General features: G+C 32.0%; 1 pseudogene; it reads left to right on the top strand.

The window, feature by feature from the left end:
* The first annotated feature begins 4,608 nt into the window (after positions 1–4,608).
* On the top strand, positions 4,609–9,118 carry LOC132740395 (uncharacterized; annotated as a pseudogene).
* Positions 9,119–12,098: the final 2,980 nt, after the last annotated feature.

The raw sequence follows: 12,098 nt of genomic DNA, 5'->3' as shown, positions 1-12,098 counted from the left end.
AAATAACAATCACTGTATAAATACTCTGGATAGAGTACTCTGGATAGAGTAAATAATGAAGGGCAATAACCCTGTGATTAGTCAAGATGGAGTTATGGTTCCTGTGCACTGCACTTTCTTTTAATGTTCTTAACCATTGTATGAAGTCGTATTTAATTCAAACAAGTGGTTTTCAAATTATGCTCCAGACAAGAAATATGTATCGGAAAAGTAACAAAGGACAATAACTCGATAAATACGTTAGATAGAGTAACGGTTCTTGTGCATCTTGACAATGACAATGTTTTGATCCTCGTTCATCAGAAAATTTAAAATATTAGCACTGTGACCACACTAACGAAAGGGGGAGAAACTCGAATTAAAAAAGTGTTGCGACAAATGACAGAAGTCACTACTTGTCTTTCTTCCTAACAATGTAGCTGCTTAGTATTTCACATACACGTGATCCATAAACGCAAATCGCGGTTAGAAAAAAGCATTGAACAGAAGAAAATTTACTTACCATTTCTGCGTTCATTTCGTGATATCACATGTTGTAATTTTATAAACAAAACAAAAATGAGGGAAGTGTTTGAAAAACATTTTCGTTACAAATGTATTTTGTTTGATGTATATATTGTTTTCAGCATTATAATGAGATACCGAGCACACAGTTGTAAGATGCCGAGCACACAGTTGTAAGATACCGAGCACTCAGTTGTAAGATACCCAGCACTCAGTTGTAAGATACAGAGCACACAGTTGTAAGATACCGAGCACACAGTTGTAAGATACCGAGCACACAGTTGTAATGCTACCTTTTAGGGAGAATGACTATTCGTCGTCCGTTACTTCATCGTACGTTTGCCCCCACGTCATTCGTAATCCTTATTTTTGTATTTGTCCAAACAACTTTTTTGAAATAATCTTGACTGATGCCCGTTAAAAAGCTATAAACATATCCTGCCTTTTTCACATCATAGTTTATTTAAATTTAATTTCATCCGGGTCAAACTTGTAACAATTCAGGAGCTAGATCCTATTTTTAAGCTGTTAAGATCCTATTTCTAAGCTGTTCTGATATTTAAAAGTGCAGGAATAGAATTAAACACCTTTTTTTGAAATGTTCAGATCCAAATTACAATGTTGCACAGGTATGCTTTGGGGTAAGGTTGTCCTTGTAAAATTCAAATTGTCCAGTCCCCAAGCAATATCTGAATAAGTGTTGTTTAGTACAAATTAATTGTTTGGAGATATGTAAGAATTAACATATTCGCCTTTAAACGAATTTCATTAACCTTTCCCCTCATATAGACGTGTTTTGACGACTTTTTGCCCCCCCCCCCTTTTTGAGGCTTCAAACACTGACAAAATGTCTTATTTAGGCCCCAGACACTGTTTTTCGTTTGAGAAATGTTGTAAAAAATGTGACCACTCTTTCAGCGCTGCCCCCAACAAAATGTTACATCAGAGGGTTGCCAAAAGGGGGAAGTGCCTCCTTCTGTTTGGAGGTTTTGAAGGGGGCGGTAGTCCCCCTCATCGCCAAGAAGTTGCAGCACTTTGAAATCAGTTTTGATGGAAAAAACAATGCAAAATAGTTATTTTTTGGCAATTTTGAGACGTCCCCCCGTTGCCATGGTAACAGGAAATTTACAACTGAGCATGCTGTTACAGAGGAGGCTATGGTCTAGTCAACATTTGTGCTAAGTTTCATCAATATTGAAGCATTTTGCATAGTTTCATAGCAGTTTGAACTTGTTACAGAAGGCTTTTCAATGAAAACGGTCATATGTTGCAATATGCTCATTGGGTAAAAGGTGAAATCATAAAGTAAATGTTTACATGTTACATGTTACATAGTAAGTGTAGGAACACTTCTAATAACAAAAAGGAAATTAGAAATCTTCAATTCAATTAAAACAAGTCAAAACGGTTTACAAGGAATTAAACAAATGTTCACAAGCTAGCCTTGATTAAAAATGTTTGCCCATTTCTCAAATACAGCTGATTAAGTATAAGTTGATTTTGCATTTGCGTTAAATAACAGAGACATATTTCGGTAAGTCTTTCTCCAGATACATGTATAGATTGCAGACTTAGTTTTAGTGTACGTGAGGAGGGAGGTAGGTGTCCTACATTCAAATTCTATAATACCAAACTACCTGTAATTTAGCTATTTTAGCAATAAAATATGCTACAGTGTGTAGGTTTGTATTTCTTGACATTGAGATATTAAGAGCGTGAACATAAATGATCCAAAAGTATATCTTGTTTTACATCAGTTAAATTTGTCAACTTTGGCAAACAAGATGAATTTTGATTTAATTTCCTTTGAATAAGGTTTACAAAAATTCGTTAACTAAAGAGTGCATTAGACGCACAACAAATTAAGATTCTGTCAGCGATATTAGCAAACCATGAAATAATGAACCTGATAAACGTACATGATTGTAAGTGAAAGTTTGCATGAAAGATCCGACGATGCAATTTCTTATCCTATTTGAATACTCAATTGATTTTATACCAAAACTCGTTGGAAAACTTTGAAATTATTTATTTCTGAATTCAAAATAAAACTTTAATCGGACGGAATTTACAGACTGACTTAGATGAACATCGTGGAGAATCTACACTTCAATATCCTGGTTAAGCTGCTGAAAACATCTAAAAATACTTATTAAAAGTTTAATTACATATGTTTCACCTCATCTGAACTTTTTATTACGCTTGTAATAGAAGAGACGGGAATTTTATACAAGTGCTTCAAATATAGGAGAATATCTTCCTTTATAAACATATCACCATAATAGAAAAATTTGTGTTTATGACAGATCTGTGAGAGAAATAATGCTCATATTTTATAGTCAAGTTGAGCTGAATTGACTTTATATTTCAAAAGATTGACAATCAAAATGGTGTTTGACCAACAGTTGATATTGGATAATGTTTAGGATAAAATTATAAATCTGGCTAAAATATAAAAAGACTGCCCACTCTTTTTATTAACTTAGCGTTACAGGTAAATTTTAATGGATATTTACAGAAATTTTGTTTGTGCGTTATTTATTGTTAATGTGAGCTTGATTATTAAATTAAAACGAATTATGGCAAAAGGAAAACTTATTTCGACCTTCACCAGTTCACTCACTATATACCCATGGATGGGCATAATGTCACTTTAAGTAAATTGTCAGATGTAGATATGAGATATGGTGTCTTTATAACGTGATCTATTTTGGTTTTATCCTGTTAATTCAGCTTAAGCTGGTGCTAGGTGGTGTTTTGTTTGTTTGGATTTTACGGCACGTCAACACATAACTGGTCATATCGTGCCGAATGCTATAATAGGCTTAAAATGTTATGTTAAACTTTGTAAATAACAATTAAAATGAGCAAATTAGATCCTAGAATACAAGCTATCTCTTTCAAATAATCAATGATGTTTTTTGATGGAATTGTATGAAAGAGTTCTTTGAATGAATTCACGGGCATGTGAAAGATCAAGACATTCAAGAACGAAATGCTTGACAGTAAAATTTTCATAACAACCAACGCAGAAAGGGGCATTGTCATTTGTGAGGAGATAAGAGTGTCTAATTTTAGTGTGTCCAATTCGACATCGAAGAGGAACTGTTTGATCACGGCGGTTTGACAGAGACAGAGATGGTGACACATCAAGAGATGGGTTTATATAGTGAAGTTTATTAAAAACGGCATTGTCCCAATTTGCTTTCTATTCAGATGATACGAGTTTATTTATAGCCGGTCTCAAATCACAAGCAGGTAACAATAAGTCAGTTTTTTTGAAAATTTAATGATTGTTTAGCTAAGGCATTTACTTTTTCATTTCTTCGTATACCTACATGACTTGGAATCCAATATAATTTAACAGATTTTGTTTTAAGTATATCATGAAATCGTAAAAGAAGTTTTTTTATCATGATATTGTCAGATTTTTTATTTTTAATGAATATTGAAAAACGAAAAGCGAGTCAGAAAATATCACAAATTTATAATAGGTATGCTGTGCTATGTATGACAATGCTAAATCGATAGCTTTTGCTTCAGCAGTAAAAATTGACGCATGGTAACCTCATACTAGATGTAAAATTATTTTTAAATACAGCCGCACATCCTTTGCAACCTTCTTTTGAACCGTCCGTATCAATATGAATAAAATGTTTATGTTCTTCCTTAATTGCTAGAAACTTGTCTTTGAAATGTTCAGGTAAATTTGATGACTTTTTATAATTGAAAGGTTTATATTTATTTCCGGGGAATTATAGTGGTGTGGAATATAAACTGTTTGCAATGTAAAACAAGGGCCGGTTGAACCGGGTGATGTTCCCCGCATAGGTTTTGGACACAGGAAGGTATACCTCTTGTAGTGTTAGAGTTATGTCACAGACAAAGCGAAAAGTGTAAAAAAAACCCCAAATGTTGCGCGCGATACGTCGTCTCAATATGGTGATCATTTCTGTCAAATAGTTTTAAAAACCGACTTAAAATATCAAAGTTATGGGCCGGACACGATAATCCTGCAAGGTCATGCTGTGACCTTGACTTCTACCTGTTTCCGAAACTAAAGACCAAGCTTCGTGGTAGACGTTTTGAAAGAATGAAAGTGTCATGGAGGCGGTCAATGAGTTCTTTGAGGACAAGAAAAGAGATTTCTATTTTGTAGGGTTAAACAAGTTGCAGCACAGCTGGGCAAGGTGCACTGGTGTAGAGGGCGATGACGTTGTAAAGTAAGACCATTAGTTGGTTTCTCTGACTACCGGAAGTACATCGGGCTGGAAACTTTTTGATCAATCCTCGTATAATGAAAACTGCAATATTAATAACTTCATCATATTCGAGAATGTTTATTTAAGGTACGTTTCTTAATTTTTTTACACCGGTTTAGAAATTCCTGATGAAAAGCAATCACCTTTTGATCGGCTATTACTTTGGATGGTGCAAATGCATATAAATGCAAACCTTCCAGTGTTCGAACTTAAGTGCTACATAAGACATACCATGGGTAAAAAAAATGGGTAAAAAAATGTCTGACCCAGGATTGCAATAAACTGAATCTATAGAGGCATGCTCTTATTTATAAATAGTAACAGCACAGGCAAAAGTAATATGATATCGTCTGCAAGTAATACAATATATTTATAATTAAACTCGTGATTTATTGGTTCACATAATAACACTCAGATTGCTGAGGAGAAACACCAATTCTTTTATTATTAAACTGTACACATATTTAAAGCTTTGTTTGTTTAAAGACATAACTCAACCTGATGAACTTTACCTATAGCACAATTCATAAATCTTTCAGTACTGTAAAGATTCGCAAAAGCATAACTTTACAGACAAAAGACATTAGCAATGTGTTTGGCAAACCACCTACATCTCTAATAATCTTCAAGAATATTATTTATATTAAACTATTCATTACGGAATATATAATTACTATAATAATAATGTAAAGCTACTGCAATTATAACATCTTGCCTTATAATTCAAGCATATTTTTGATAGATTGCTTTCCAATGCTTCACTTTCGTGCCATTCCATAAAAAGCAGCGTATGGTCCCCAAGTAAAAGTAAGTTTGTGCCCTAAACGAGAAATTAATATAAAAATAAATTTTAAAGGTCAGGTGTAAATAACACACAGAATTCATGTGACCGAGGGCGTCACTCTTAAATAAGTATTTCAACGTATGACGCTTTATAAAGCATAAACTATATTTTTTGAATTGTGGGTTGTCCAGTTTGTAAATAACACAAGTATTCTTAACTTGTTTGTTTGTTTGTTTCCTTTTACGCCTTTTTCCAAAAGTATTTCAGTCATATAGGCGGGTAGTTTCCTAACCATTGTTCCTGGAGTTACACCAGTACTAGACTACCTTCCTCCGCGCTAAACTACCAAAGCATCTCCCGGGGATCGAAAGCACGCCAGAGAGGTAACTGGATTAGAAGTCATCGACTCTAACCCCTCGACCACGGAGGCGACCACATACTTACAGCCTTACTTTCAAAACAAAACATCAGAATCCACTAGGCCACTTTTAATAACAGAACGTTTTAGTCGTCAATGCGTCCTATTGTCATGTTAAGTATTTTAACATTTGAACAAGTTTTTTATTGAAGAAACCAGAATTTGCAGTGATTTACTGATTCATGATTTTTGAAAAGTGAACCAATATGCCTTTTTTAAGGGCCGCTAGAACTAAAAATAGAAAATCTTTAAAGATCAACTTATACTGAACTATTTGATGAATTATTACAAGACTTTGTCTGCAGCATTCTTAGGTAGTCTTCTATAAAAAGGATCCAGTATGGAAAAAAGGAACTAGAAAGAGAGAATTGACATGCCTAACTTGCATGTGCAGTAACAATGAACTTGGGCCATTTGTGAAAGGTTCCCTTTTTAGTGTTGTGATACTATATAACTAGAGGGGAAAGTTGAAGTTTCGGATATTTTTTGCATTAAAGGAAATAAATAATTAGAAGTTGTTAGACATCATATGTGTAGTGGAATGTTGATGATGAAGTTATCGAACATGAATTTAGTGATGATAGGGATGATTATGATAATGATGATGATGATGAACTAAATGATGAGTGTATGGAAAAAAGCAATGACATAGAAGAGACTGTATTTTTAGAAAAAACGTTGCATAGATATTGTAGAGGAGGAAAAAGTTGCTAAACTTCAGACTGAATCCTGTGGCTGTAATGAAATATATAATGGTACTCAATGCTCCCAAAAAGTAGACTTTAATGAGGTCATTCAATATCGTCAGAGATGCTGTGAAATGACTTGTGATGAAAGAGATATATTGCAATAAAGTCGCAGCTGTTTTCTCATAGATGATAAAGTGAGCTTACACGGGCTAGTGGTAAAAACGCAAAATGTCGAGAAAGGGCATATCAAGTATATTACATCATGGGTGAAAAGGTTTGCAGAGCGTTATTTTGCTTTTCCCATAATGTGTCAAAAATACTTTGGGACGAATTGTTAAGTCACTTGACAAAGACGAAATTGGTCCCCGTGTTCATGGTAAAAAGTCAAAACCATCACCAAATAGCTTGACATTTGATCAGAGGAATCAAATCAAGAAATTTATAACAGAATATGCAACGGAAAATGTTTAAGCTAGTTGAATTTTTCAGATGTTTAAAATCAAGAATATAGAGATGTTCCTATTTCCATAAATTCTCAAAACAAAGCTCAATAAACCTGAGTCTGCAAATTAACACTTTCAAAATTTCATTCATTGCCCCTAAGAGAACTCGTTAGTTCAAGAAATTTAATTTCTTCATATATATCTTTTAATAAAAAATTGTCGAACATAATAATAATAAACAGTGAAAAAGAAGTTTTGAAATACACGTGTACCAATATGTTTGTAAGCTTGTACTTGTGTTAATCTCTTTTTTAATTGATATTTTGATAAAAAAAGTCAAAGCCTTATGACAGCTTTCTACAATAAATATATATTTAAAAAATAATGAATCATAGTGACAGATGCCTTTTTTAGCAAAATTTGAGAACTTCATGAAAACGTTATATAAATTGTCAAAACTATCAATGATACATAATTTATATTTGATTACTGTACATTTCAGGTAATCCATCCTGCACTCTTGCTGTAGAGTACTACTACTCTTGGAATTATGCCTAACAAGTGCACTACCCCCATCACTCTCAACAAGTTGGTCCAATATATTTTAGGACACCAAGAAAATGCAACGAGTTTGGTGTTTGTGCAGAGGTATCAGGTTAGTTTTTACAATAACATTTCATATATCTTTTTCATATGCATTTTTTTTATTTAATATCATAAATGTAATCTATAATTGCAGATATGTTCCTTTACAATAAATTTCATTATTATCATCATAACTTTTATTATTACTATTTTTAATAAGATTAAAATTTTGTTGTGATAGAAATTTACTTGTCAGTAAAATGTTACTGTACTTGAGTGTAAAATTGGACTTAAAATTTGCATTATTACTTTTAGAATATTTTAATAAGATTTCATATCCATTGTTCATAATGAACAAGGTACTTTGGAAAGCGTATAGTTTTTATTTTTTTTTATTTTACATGGTTACATTTTTCAGGTAAACAGGCATTTTACCTTATTGACTGTACTAGGAAAGGAGCTGAGTGTTGTGTCAATGGCACACCACTACTTAAAATATTATGACATAGGAGAAAAACATGCTCAGGTATATACATGTATTATTCTTTTAGCAGTTTATGAAACAGCTAAAAAACAACTATTTTATGACATAAATTGAACAATAATAAGTATTTTACTAATCATGATTTTTCTGTGAAAACTGGGATGTTGATAGTTGCTGACTGGTATAAACAAACACTATCATTTTTCTTTTTTGTATAAATGAAAGTATATTATTGGCTTGACTGTAAACCGAAGTTATTATTTTCTTAAGTCATATCTAGAACTACCCTGTGTCAAATGGTTGTGTTGAAAAAAAAACCACTTAATGCAAGTATGTTTTTAAGTCAGTAAAGAAAAGTGTATTTACTGAAATTTAAACAGTCTAAACAGTTTTTCTTAATTTTAATTCAGATACATTTTGATAATGCAACCGGACAAAAAAATAATGTGGTGGTTTGGTATGCAATATGGAGAACATTGACAGGTAAGTAAAAGTTTTGACTATTTATAATTTGTTGCCTGACACATTATTATAGCTTCATAGCATCTTGTTGGCAGAAACACCATCCTAATTGTTATTAATTGAAGCTTAGAAATCAATAAAAAAAAAACAAGAAAAAAATTATTTATTGAAGCTTAGAAATCAATATAAAAAAACAATAAAAAAAACATAAAATAATTTTGATTTAATCATATTTATTATGTTGACATTTTTTTAAAATTCTATTTTGTATGTATTTTAGGACTTCATGAAAGTGTCCCACTCAGCATGCTTGTCGCGGGGCATACACAATTTGCTCCAGATTGGCACTCTGGTATCTGGAATTGTGAAATGGCGTGACTCAGACACTGAAACAATGCAACAGGTTGCCAGTACTGTCCTGAACTCATCAAGACATGGACACAATATTCCACAACTTATCTGGAAAAAACCTGTTGCTTACTTCTAGTGGAAATTATATCTGGAGAGGTATTTTTAACCTCCCAAACAATTATCAAAGTACCACCACTTTTTTGCTAGTGCAATTGGGCCAGGTGTAATAACATGTAAAGAATATTTTAACTCTGAGGAGGTTAAAATAAATTTACCAAAACAAATGCCTCCCAGAGATCTTTTACCGGATGAAAAAAAAATGTGAAGGTCTTGATGCCGCAAGACAATGGTATTTATTTGAGCAAATTGGGCAGTTTTTTAAATCTGACATAGCTAAAGATATTTTGTATGTCGAAAACCAGTTGTCCCAAAAACAGAAATAAAGTTGGATATTGACAATAATGTGAAAAAGGTGGAAAGAGAAAGAGCAGTCTATTACTCTAAATATAAGTGGAGTTCCTATAACATAGTGATCATGTCATGGATTCTTTATATTTCAAATATAGCTTAAAGATGAAACAAGTAGATGTGAGATGATTACCTTAATGCTTCATAAAATAACACTGCAAGTGTTTGTTGCATAACTGCTGCTCTAATGCCTCAATTTAAGGACTTATGCTATATTAACAGGTGTATGGATTATGGTTGTATAACACTGCAAGTTTTGAAGAACTGCCCTATTTGCTCATTTTATAAATGGTTGCCTATATTCTTTTTGGATACAAGATGACTAGTTACTTAAAGTTATAGAATTGTATTTAGGCTATGTATTTTATGAGTTAATTAGCAGTAACCCTGTCTGTACAGGTGTTGATTTCAATATATATACACAATTTTTGTTGCTTGTGTGGCTAAATCTTAATTTAAGCTGTGACCTAGATAGAAAACTACTGTGTAAACAATTATATTGTATTGGAAAAAGTAAAGTAACAAGCTTCAGTACTTGCTGTCATATTTTAAACATTTTATAGTTGTAGAATATAAAAAATACTTTATCCATAACAATGATATGTCAGTTCAATTTGCGACTTTGATATTTGTGCAGAGTAAATATGTTAAAAGAAGCAATATAATCAATGAGAATTCCATGGTTGCTAAGCAACCAAAATTCCTGTCAAGTTAAACATTATTTATGGTATTGTTCTTAAGTTTTTATTTATATTTGCTATTTTGTAACTTAATCTCCAATATCCCTGAAAAAGTTGGAAATTTTGAAAAAAAAACATAAATTGTCATTGGTTGCTAGGCAACAAAATTGTATTCTTCATTTCAGAGACAGTTTTAAGTTAAATTACTTGTAAAAAAATTATCTATGTCATTTAAGTTGTGGTTGTAAATTCAAAGTCTGTACTTTGTTATATAAGTAGAGTGTAGTTAACATTAATGTTGGTGAAATATGTATATTTTCTATAAAAATATCAATACCTATAGGGATGCTTACAGACACTTTGATTCAAGAACTATTATTAAGATTGTATTTGCACTTTTAAAAGATGCTTTTTGTTTTTATACTGCTTTGTTCATGGTATGTTGAGATCTTTGATAATTTTAAAGGTTGCTATGACATGATGTTTCTTTTCTTCTTAAATGTAATACATTTTTATATATCTTACCACAAAATTCAATTAATATATGATTATTGCACTAAAATTGTAAAATAAGGGCAAGTTTTAGGCGCTCATTAATTTTGAAAATGCTTTCTTGGGGGTTATTTAACCCCACCCACTTTTGATGATGTACTCTTCTGATATAAATGCGTCAGGTAATGAATTTTTATGCTTAACTTATCAAGAAATGTTCAAATGATAAAGAACATACAATTAAAACACAATTTCCTATACATTAAAACTGAAATTATAATGTAAAGGCATGTTTTGGGAACATTGCAATTTTAAATATTTTTTTCGGTAATTTTACCCCACCCACTTTTGAAGCTCTACTCTTACATCATAAATGCTCAGATAATGAATTTTTATGCTTAACTTGTCTAGCTATGTTAAATTGATAAAGTACACACACTTTAAATGCACTTTCGTTTATATTGTGCAAATACGGAAAAACGAAAGTAATCATATTGTCAAAAAATGCTATTTTTTACCACTTTTTTGGTAAATTGATAGTGATAATTTTAAAGTATACCATATAATTCTCATTTTTGCTTGATTAAATCATAAATTAGTCATATTTTATCTGATGTTGTGCAATAAAAACTACTTTGTACAAAATTCGTATGTAAAAAATCAAGAAACAAAAATTATATAGTAATTGGTAATTTATAGCGGCCATATTGGCGGCCATCTTAAATTTTTGTACTTTTGCCCGGGCTGCGTTATTTAAGAAATGGGTTTTTAGAAACTACAAACAACATGCTTTATAATGGCAATGTTTCTTTTTGTGATATGGTAGGTTGCAATAAAACCCCGCCATCTCTTGGACTATTATTAAACTAAGTAAAATGCAATCTTGAACTTTATTTAAGATCGCGTAAACTGGTATACGATGTAGAAAATGTTCATATCGGTGCAGCGGAGGAAGAAAAACACCTTTGTGACCAGTTTGTCAAATATCATTTGGACAGGTGTACGAAAGATATTGTTTTAAACAGAAAGTAAGAATGCCATTAGTATAGTAATGATAAAGATATTAAATGGACTTGCCTATCTGTTAATATTGAGTTAACCATTCAATAGCTTTGTGAAATTTCAAATTATGTAGTAACTAAACAGGTAAAGTACATACATTGATTTTGGTCTGCACTGGTCACGTGGGTAGAATTTATTGCTGCTAGCTGGCAAAGAGTTAAGCAAACAGTAGTTCAAGTATTTGACTTGTCAAGAAAAACCAAACAAGTATGCTGCGAAGCAAATTAGAATTAACAGGTTTTAAAGAACATCTTGAACATCAGCTGGTTGTCCCTAATACCGGTACCTATAAAAATGTTGATTTTTAGTGTATTATAGTGTCATATATATTTTATGAGCTCATGTAAGATCAAATATTCTAACAACAATTTGAATTGCATAAGCTCAAAACTGGCACAACTTCTTCAAGCGTGT

The sequence above is a fragment of the Ruditapes philippinarum genome, unplaced genomic scaffold (assembly GCF_026571515.1).
Source record: "Ruditapes philippinarum isolate M1 unplaced genomic scaffold, ASM2657151v2 ctg4738_1_1_1_1, whole genome shotgun sequence".
Taxonomy (NCBI): domain Eukaryota; kingdom Metazoa; phylum Mollusca; class Bivalvia; order Venerida; family Veneridae; genus Ruditapes; species Ruditapes philippinarum.
Note: the sequence above shows the minus strand (reverse complement) of the source record. Positions and strands in the feature narration are given on the sequence as shown.